The 8,031-nt window shown below is 42.5% G+C and overlaps 1 long non-coding RNA gene across 1 annotated transcript; it reads left to right on the forward strand.

Annotated features, from left to right (window-relative positions):
- Positions 1-1,334: 1,334 nt before the first annotated feature.
- On the forward strand, positions 1,335-7,146 carry LOC133540720 (uncharacterized). Its single transcript, XR_009803700.1, has 2 exons — positions 1,335-1,720; positions 6,737-7,146. It is a non-coding gene; the product is annotated as an uncharacterized LOC133540720 (long non-coding RNA).
- The last annotated feature ends 885 nt before the right edge of the window (positions 7,147-8,031 follow it).

The raw sequence follows: 8,031 nt of genomic DNA on the forward strand, positions 1-8,031 counted from the left end.
TACCTATATACACACATTCTAGTAAATACACACCCACAAACATATAATAAAATGAAATAAAATAATAAAAAATAAATCCACAAGAGAGGGACTATCGCAGAACAGTACCGCCAGGTTGCCACATTGGGGGCAGGCTGCACTCCCGACCCCACACCAGACAGGCCCGCAGCGCAGGGCGGCCAAAGCCAAACCCCGCCGCACCCACAGCCTGGCTCCCGCCTGACAGCAACAGGCCCCCCAACCCCCTGGGCGCAGCACATCACCCAACATCCCACGAGAGGAACAGCCCACCGCCGACCCCAAGGCTACAGCCCACAGCCCCATCCGAACCCTAACTCCCACCCGGGCACCCCCATCCACCCCCACCTGCTAGACCACCCATGGATCAGGTGCCCAGGCCGGAACCAGAGCACACACTGGAGGCCCACCCGCCCCCGCACCACCCAACCTTCCCGGCACCCAGAACCATCCACCAACAGAGCGAGACTCCTAGGGTTAGAGTCGTCACCCCAGCCCCCATGGGAGTCAGGTCAGGAAATTATCTGGAGGTGCTCAGAGAGATTGGAATTCTGTCAGTTGTTGTTTTTATTCAGCAGATATTCTTTCCAAAACTATATGTTGCAATAAAATGTTTATGTAAAGGTTTATACATAACTTCTTGAACTATTTGGAAAAAAAGATATAAAAATAACTAAAAACTTGTTGAAAAATAAAAAAGTAATTCAATTATAAATAAGTATTTCTACACATAGAAGTAATCATCAACTTGAAGTGCCCTCTTTGGGGATTGTAATGGAGATCCATCTGGATTCATGAACTTAATTTTGAACATTTCTTCACAAAAAAAGAAATGTTTAACATCAATATTTATGGAACATGTCCACAAAAAATATAGCTGTCATCACTGAATATTGCATTGTTGCATTTCTTACATTCATATTTTGTTGAAGTATTATTCAATGGATATATTTATAAAGGATTTTTGAATTGTTGCTATTTTTAGTATATTTAAAAAAAATCTCACGTACCCCTTGGCATACCTTCAAGTACCCCCAGGGGTACGCGTACCCCCATTTGAGAACCACTGCTCTAAGGCTTGAGTGTAAGTAGTTATCTATCCTTCTATCTGAACAGTGTACACAAATGTTAGTCAGCTAAACTCATTTCAAGTTTGAGTTTTGGGGGGCGGAGCATGAAATTTAGATGGCTTGGATTGATAAACTCTAATTTCCATAAACATGTTTTGATAATGTCTAATCCTGGAAATACAGTCTTTTGGGGACGGCTGACAAAAATAAAATCCTGGTCCGTGACGTCATCAGGGCGCAGCCAGGCTGCCTGCAGCTTGTTTCGGCCCGGAGGAGGGAGGCTGCCTGCAGCTTGCTTCGGCCCGGAGGAGGAGGAGCTTGCGGGAACGGCGCGTCCTGCCGGCAAGTCCGGTACCGCTTCGGTGCAGCAACTTCTCAGGGCCACACGGAGCTGATCTGCACCAGCTTGCCGCTAGGACCCCATATTAGGTCCCGGCGCTCCATGGGGGAATGGCAGAGCGTTTCGGCTTTCAGGGCGTGCAGCACCTCCCACGTAAACTTATCCATCTCCTCCAAGTCCGTTGCGAAAGAACACAATGCTGGCGACATTCTGTTGTGACAGGGGAGTCGCAGCTTGCTGCAAGGATTGTTTTCCCAGGATGCAAACGGACTGGACCAGACATGGCTTGAAGGTAAAAACATGATTTAATCTCGACTATAACTCATCAAAGTACAAAGCAAAAAGCGCTCACAAGGTGAAGGTACGAACTTGGCGCAGGAAACAAAAGCTAAGATTTAGCATAAGCTATGACTATAAAACAAACAACACTTACCATGGGTTGAAAAGAGCAGCATGAACTATGAACAAGAACTATGGCATGGACAGAGCAAACACAGAGTAATGTCCCCCGCACGACTAACTGAAAAAACAGGCTTAAATAATGGTCTCTTGATTAGAACAGGTGCGTGCATAAGGCAGGTGAAACTAATGAGTAGTCATGGAAACCAAAACAAACAAGAGTGCGCAAAAACAGGAACTAATGGAGTCCAAAAACCAACAGAACATAACCAAACAAACCACGATCTAGACAACAGAATGTGGCAGTTAGTTCTAACTGAGGCTGTGGGATAACTTTATAGAACATTGATCCATTCTATAAATGAATCTCCGAATCGAAATTTCTGTAGAGTAACTTTAAGAAAATTCCAAATGACTCTGTCAAATGCTTTTTCAGCATCTATTAAAACAACAGCATTTTTTAGATCATGAATAACAGAATAAATCAGATTAAGTAGACAGCAAACATTGTTGAACAAGTGTCACCATTTGATAAAAACTTGTTTTGTGGTAATGGTTTTTGGTTCGGTTTGGCAAAAGGCTGCTTAAATGCTGCAGTGATTTGCAGTTGTTGAGAAGCCTTTACCCTGGCTCCTGTTGCTGACACACCAGGTGATGTCGCTTCAAATATGTAACGATAAATTCCCACTCTCATACAGCTTTCCTGTGCCATAATGCCTACAAACTGTAACTGTTCTGTCCACCAGCCCGTCATCACTGTATTTCAGAGAAACCAAAATGCTCTCATACCTGTGAGTTAAATGATAAGGGAGGTTTCTCGAGTTCCTCCGTTCCTTCAGTAGCCATGAATACTACTGCGATTGATTAGTGAGTGTGGTTTGAACATAGGGCCTTCACAGGAATACACAAAAACATTTTTGTCAACCAATCCACGGATTGTGTACGAATCTAAGCGTTGAGAGGCATCCATATAGATCATGTATCAACAATGATTTTGTAAAATCACTCAACTTTCTTTTGTTGCTTGGTTGGCAACTGGTTCCAATTGTATTTGGTGACAGATTATCCATTGTTTTGGTCTGTTGGTGCGGTCAACATTCACACTTACTTTACCCAAGGCTTAAGTCCATTAGTTTGGTCTGGTCCTGGCATTTACACATGACCATACAAATCGTACTTGCAGAGGAAAGGACTCCTGACCGTTTTACCAAGGCCAAAAATGACAAGTGTAAACACACTTTGAAAGATGGACCTTGGTCAATCTGCAATTGGACTATACGACCGCACTGATGGACGGAAAGAATAGAAAGACCCAAGAACCATAACGTAATGTCTAAAAACATGTTTCAAAATTTTTACAAAGCTTGTGAGTTCAATCTGCTGTCAAGTATGAGTCACGTAAGACCTCAAGCATCAAAAGATTGACCCTGAGTTACCTTGTTATCGGAGATTGTTTTAATGCTATTACATTTTACATTAACGGCGGTAAACTACTTTTACATATTTCAGGCATTTACTTAGAGATTGTCTTTACATGCATATATTTTTACGTATCAGGATGAACTGAATGAGTGTGCGCTGAGTATTCAGCCACAGGAACAACTCAGCCACTGTTTTTGATACAAGGGAATATTTCAGTGCAGGAAGAAGCAAACAACTATTTTAAGATTCCCAATTTAAGAAGTATTATTTTAATATTATTCAATGAAGTCAGTGGAAATGGCTTGGTGCACATATATTTTTCTTGGATTAGTAGTTTAAACAAATTGGACCTACCAGTGGATCGATTCCAGCAGTGTGCTTAAGGTCAAGCAAAATGGTGCAACATTAATTAGAATGGGCTACTGCACCGTTATTTTGTGTTATTCAACCAGCCTGTAAAAAGACACATTATTGTAACAACATGCATGCTGCTGTTTAATCATCAGATGTCCCAGCTCATAATTTCAATTTTTTGACCTTGCTATGATTTATCATCAACATTAACAGTACATAAGTTCCCACTAAAGTACACACGGGAAAAACACACATGCACTACTGTCCACTGCCGTTCTGCAGTATATAATCTCAGCTGGATTCCTGCCTCTCAGCTGCCAGTGGTTCAGCAAGGCGACTCAATGATATTGTCTTTTCCTCAGAGAGCTTCCTCATGCTGAGTGTGCTAAAGGTCCTGACGGAGGGAATGATAAACAGGCTTTTTCATCCATCCATTTTCTACCGCTTATTCCCCTTTTGGTTTTTGGGTCGCGGGGGGCACTGGTGCCTATCTCAGCTACAATCAGGCGGAAGGCGGGGTACACCCTGGACGAGTCACCACCTCATCGCAGGGCTAACACATATAGACAACATTCACACTCACATTCACACACTAGGGCCAGTTTAGTGTTGCCAATCAACCTATTAAACAGGCTTCTTATGAATCTAATATATTTTGGCTTCTTTCCTGTTTTGTAAATGTCCTGAAAAATTAGTTGTATATTCTCTGGAATCCTCATTCAAAAAATCTTGAATCAGGTTTAGTGACCTGCAGCTAAATTCAGTTAGTGGTTAGAAATGACTCAAAGTAAGCTGTCAAAAACTCCCAAAGTAGACTTGATCTTCATACAGGATTTTTATTAATTGTTGTTTGTTACAGTATGTTCAAGGGGACCTATGATTATATTGCACTTTTCTGACTTATAAATGTTCAAATACTGGATACTCATGTTAAACAATGCCATAGCATCAAACTATAAGGTGCATACATTTGGGCGTAAGCTTTCACACAGTTTTGGAAGCCTCTGGCCAATGGTTTGGAAGTCCTTTTTGACAGTGGATATAGTGTAACATCACAGTGTAGTGAGCATACTTATTTGAGCATTTCTCAGTCTCTCCAGGATGTTTGTGATGTTGCAAAAGCAGCAACCCATGCAAATTCAACTAAAGGTGGGAAAAATTATTGATTCTCCGATGCATCACGATTATTCATGAATTGATAGACAAATATCCAAATATAGATTTTTTTTTAATGTATGTTAAAGAGACTGTTTGCAACATTTACACAGATACCAAGAGGGCGCCAACCTATTGAGGTTACTCGTCCGTAATGACGTAATTACGTACGTACGTAATAACACATGCACGTGTGTTAGCTTTAGGTGTTGTTAGCTAATAATAACAATTTGTATAGCTAGCGTTAGCTGTCATTGAATGTATATTCTACAAACCCTGTTTCCATATGAGTTGGAAAATTGTGTTAGAGGTAAATAAAAACAGAATACAATGATTTCCAAATCCTTTTCAACCAATATTCAATTGAATGCACTACAAAGACAACATAATTGATGTTGTAACTCATAAAGTTTTTTTGTTTTTTTTGGCAAATAATAATTAACTTAGAATTTCATGGCTGCAACACGAACATGGCCTTTCCCAAAGTAGTTGGGAAAGGGCATGTTCACAGCTGTGTTACATCACCTTTTCTTTTAACAACACTCAATAAACGTTTGGGAACTGAGGAAACTAATTGTTGAAGCTTTGAAAGTGGAAGTCTTTCCCATTCTTGTTTTATGTAGAGCTTCACTCGTTCAACAGACCGGGGTCTCCGCTGTCTTATTTTACGCTTCATTATGCGCCACACATTTTCGATGGGAGACAGGTGTGGACTGCAGGCGGGCCAGGAAAGTACCCGCACTCTTTTTTTACGAAGCCACGCTGTTGTAACACGTGCTGAATGTGGCTTGGCATTGTCTTGCTGAAATAAGCAGGGGCCTCCATGAAAAAAACGGCGCTTAGATGGCAGTATATGTTGTTTCAAAACCTGTATGTACCTTTCAGCATTAATGATGCCTTCACAGATGTGTAAGTTACCCATGCCTTGCGCACTAATGCACCCCCATACTATCACAGATGCTGGCTTTTGAACTTTGCGTCAATAACAGTCTGGATGGTTAGCTTCTCCTTTGGTCCGGATGAGGCAATGTCAAATATTTCCAAAAACAATTTGAAATGTGGACTCGTCAGACCACAGAACACTTTTCCACTTTGCATCAGTCCATGTTAGAGGATCTCGGGCCCAGAGAAGCCGGCGGCGTTTCTGGATGTTGTTGATAAATGGCTTTTACTTTGCATAGTAGAGCTTCAACTTGCACTTACAGATATAGCAACGAACTGTATTTAGTAACATAACAACAACACGGCTGCATATTGTTGCTTCTCTTGGACTGTTTTTTGTATGTGTGCATGCATTCCCCTGCGTGTACGTGTTGACAAGACAGAGTGAGTAACCGCCGTAAACACCAATCATTTCATCCACGCCTGTAAAAAGTTGTAGTACAAAAACTTTGTAATTGTGAAAAAAATATAGACAATTTCTCTAAGGTTCTCATAGTCATCATTGTCACCGACGTCCCACTGGGTCATCATTTCCATATGAGTTGGGAAATTGTGTCCCACTCTCCCGTGTGGAGGGGGTCCGGTCCGATCCGGTGGCCATGTACTGCTCGCCTGTGTATCGGCTGGGGACATCTCTGCGCTGCTGGTCCGCCTACGCGTGGGATGGTTTCCTGCTGGCTCCGCTGTGAACGGGACTCTCGCTGCTGTGTCTTGGATCCTCTTTGGACTGGACTCTCGCGACTGTGTTGTATCCATTGTGGATTGAACTTTCACAGTATCATGTTAGACCCGCTCGACATCCATTGCTTTCCTCCTCTCTAAGGTTCTCATAGTCATCATTGTCACCGACGTCCCACTGGGTCATCATTGTCACCGACGTCCCACTGGGTGTGAGTTTTCCTTGCCCTTATGTGGGCCTACCGAGGATGTCGTGGTGGTTTGTGCAGCCCTTTGAGACACTAGTGATTTAGGGCTATATAAGTAAACATTGATTGATTGATTGTCAAACAAATGTGTTCTGTTAAACCATGTGGAGAGACGAAGCCGACGAGCCGACAGCAGGCTAGGACAAACGGTGGTCCTGCCCAAGATGGCGGCTAAGAGGCGGAGCGTGCAGTGGGGCCGAGAGGCGGGGCACGCCTGGAGTGACACTGCAGCCATCAGAATCAGGTGCGTATTTCACACACCTGCTCTCAATCCCTACATCTTGTGCAGCATAAAAGGGGAGAAGAAGGAACAATCGGGGCAGAAGTAGAAGAGGAACCACCCGAGAAGGAAGACCACGAACGCGACGAGAGAGACCCAGAGCGAGATGAGCCCCCGCGGACGACGCAGCCACCGGAAAGGTGCGCCGCGACAAGCAGGAAGGAATGGCGCGCTAAAAATTGGCGCGACCGACTGGCAAGAAACTATGTTTATTGAAACAATAAACCCGGGTCAAACGTGCTACGATGCGTCCTGTATCGATTGTCACTGCAACCCACACGATGACGGCTGGAGACCTGTCACAAAACCATTAATGATAACATAAGCTAGCCGGTATTTTCTTTGCTTTGAAAAAATTTTCAAAGCAATGTGTATATATATATATATATATAAATATATATATATATATGTATATATATATATATATATACAAACCCTGTTTCCATATGAGTTGGGAAATTGTGTTAGATGTAAATATAACCGGAATACAATGATTTGCAAATCATTTTCAACCCATATTCATTTGAATATGCTACAAAGACAACATATTTGATGTTCAAACTGATAAACTTTTTTTTTGTTCCAAATAATCATTAACTTTAGAATTTGATGCCAGCAACATGTGACAAAGAAGTTGGGAAAGGTGGCAATAAATACTGATAAAGTTGAGAGATTCTCATCAAACACTTATTTTGAACATCCCATAGGTGTGCAGGCTAATTGGGAACAGGTGGGTGCCATGATTGGGTATAAAAGCAGCTTCCATGAAATGCTAAGTAATTCACTATCAAGGATGGGGTGAGGGTCACCAATTTGTAAGCAAATTGTCGAACAGTTTTAGAACAACATTTCTCAACGAGCTATTGCAAGGAGATTAAGGATTTTAAATGGTAAATGGGTTGTACTTTTATAGCGCTTTTCTACCTTCAAGTTAGTCAAAGCGCTTTGACACTACTTCCACATTCACCCATTCACACACACATTCACACACTGATGGAGGGAGCTGCCATGCAAGGCGCTAACCAGCACCCATCAGGAGCAAGGGTGAAGTGTCTTGCTCAAGGACACAACGGACATGAAGAAGTTGGTACTAGGTGGGGATTGAACCAGGGACCCTCGTGTTGT

Source organism: Nerophis ophidion, linkage group LG02 (genome assembly GCF_033978795.1).
Source record: "Nerophis ophidion isolate RoL-2023_Sa linkage group LG02, RoL_Noph_v1.0, whole genome shotgun sequence".
Lineage (NCBI taxonomy): Eukaryota > Metazoa > Chordata > Actinopteri > Syngnathiformes > Syngnathidae > Nerophis > Nerophis ophidion.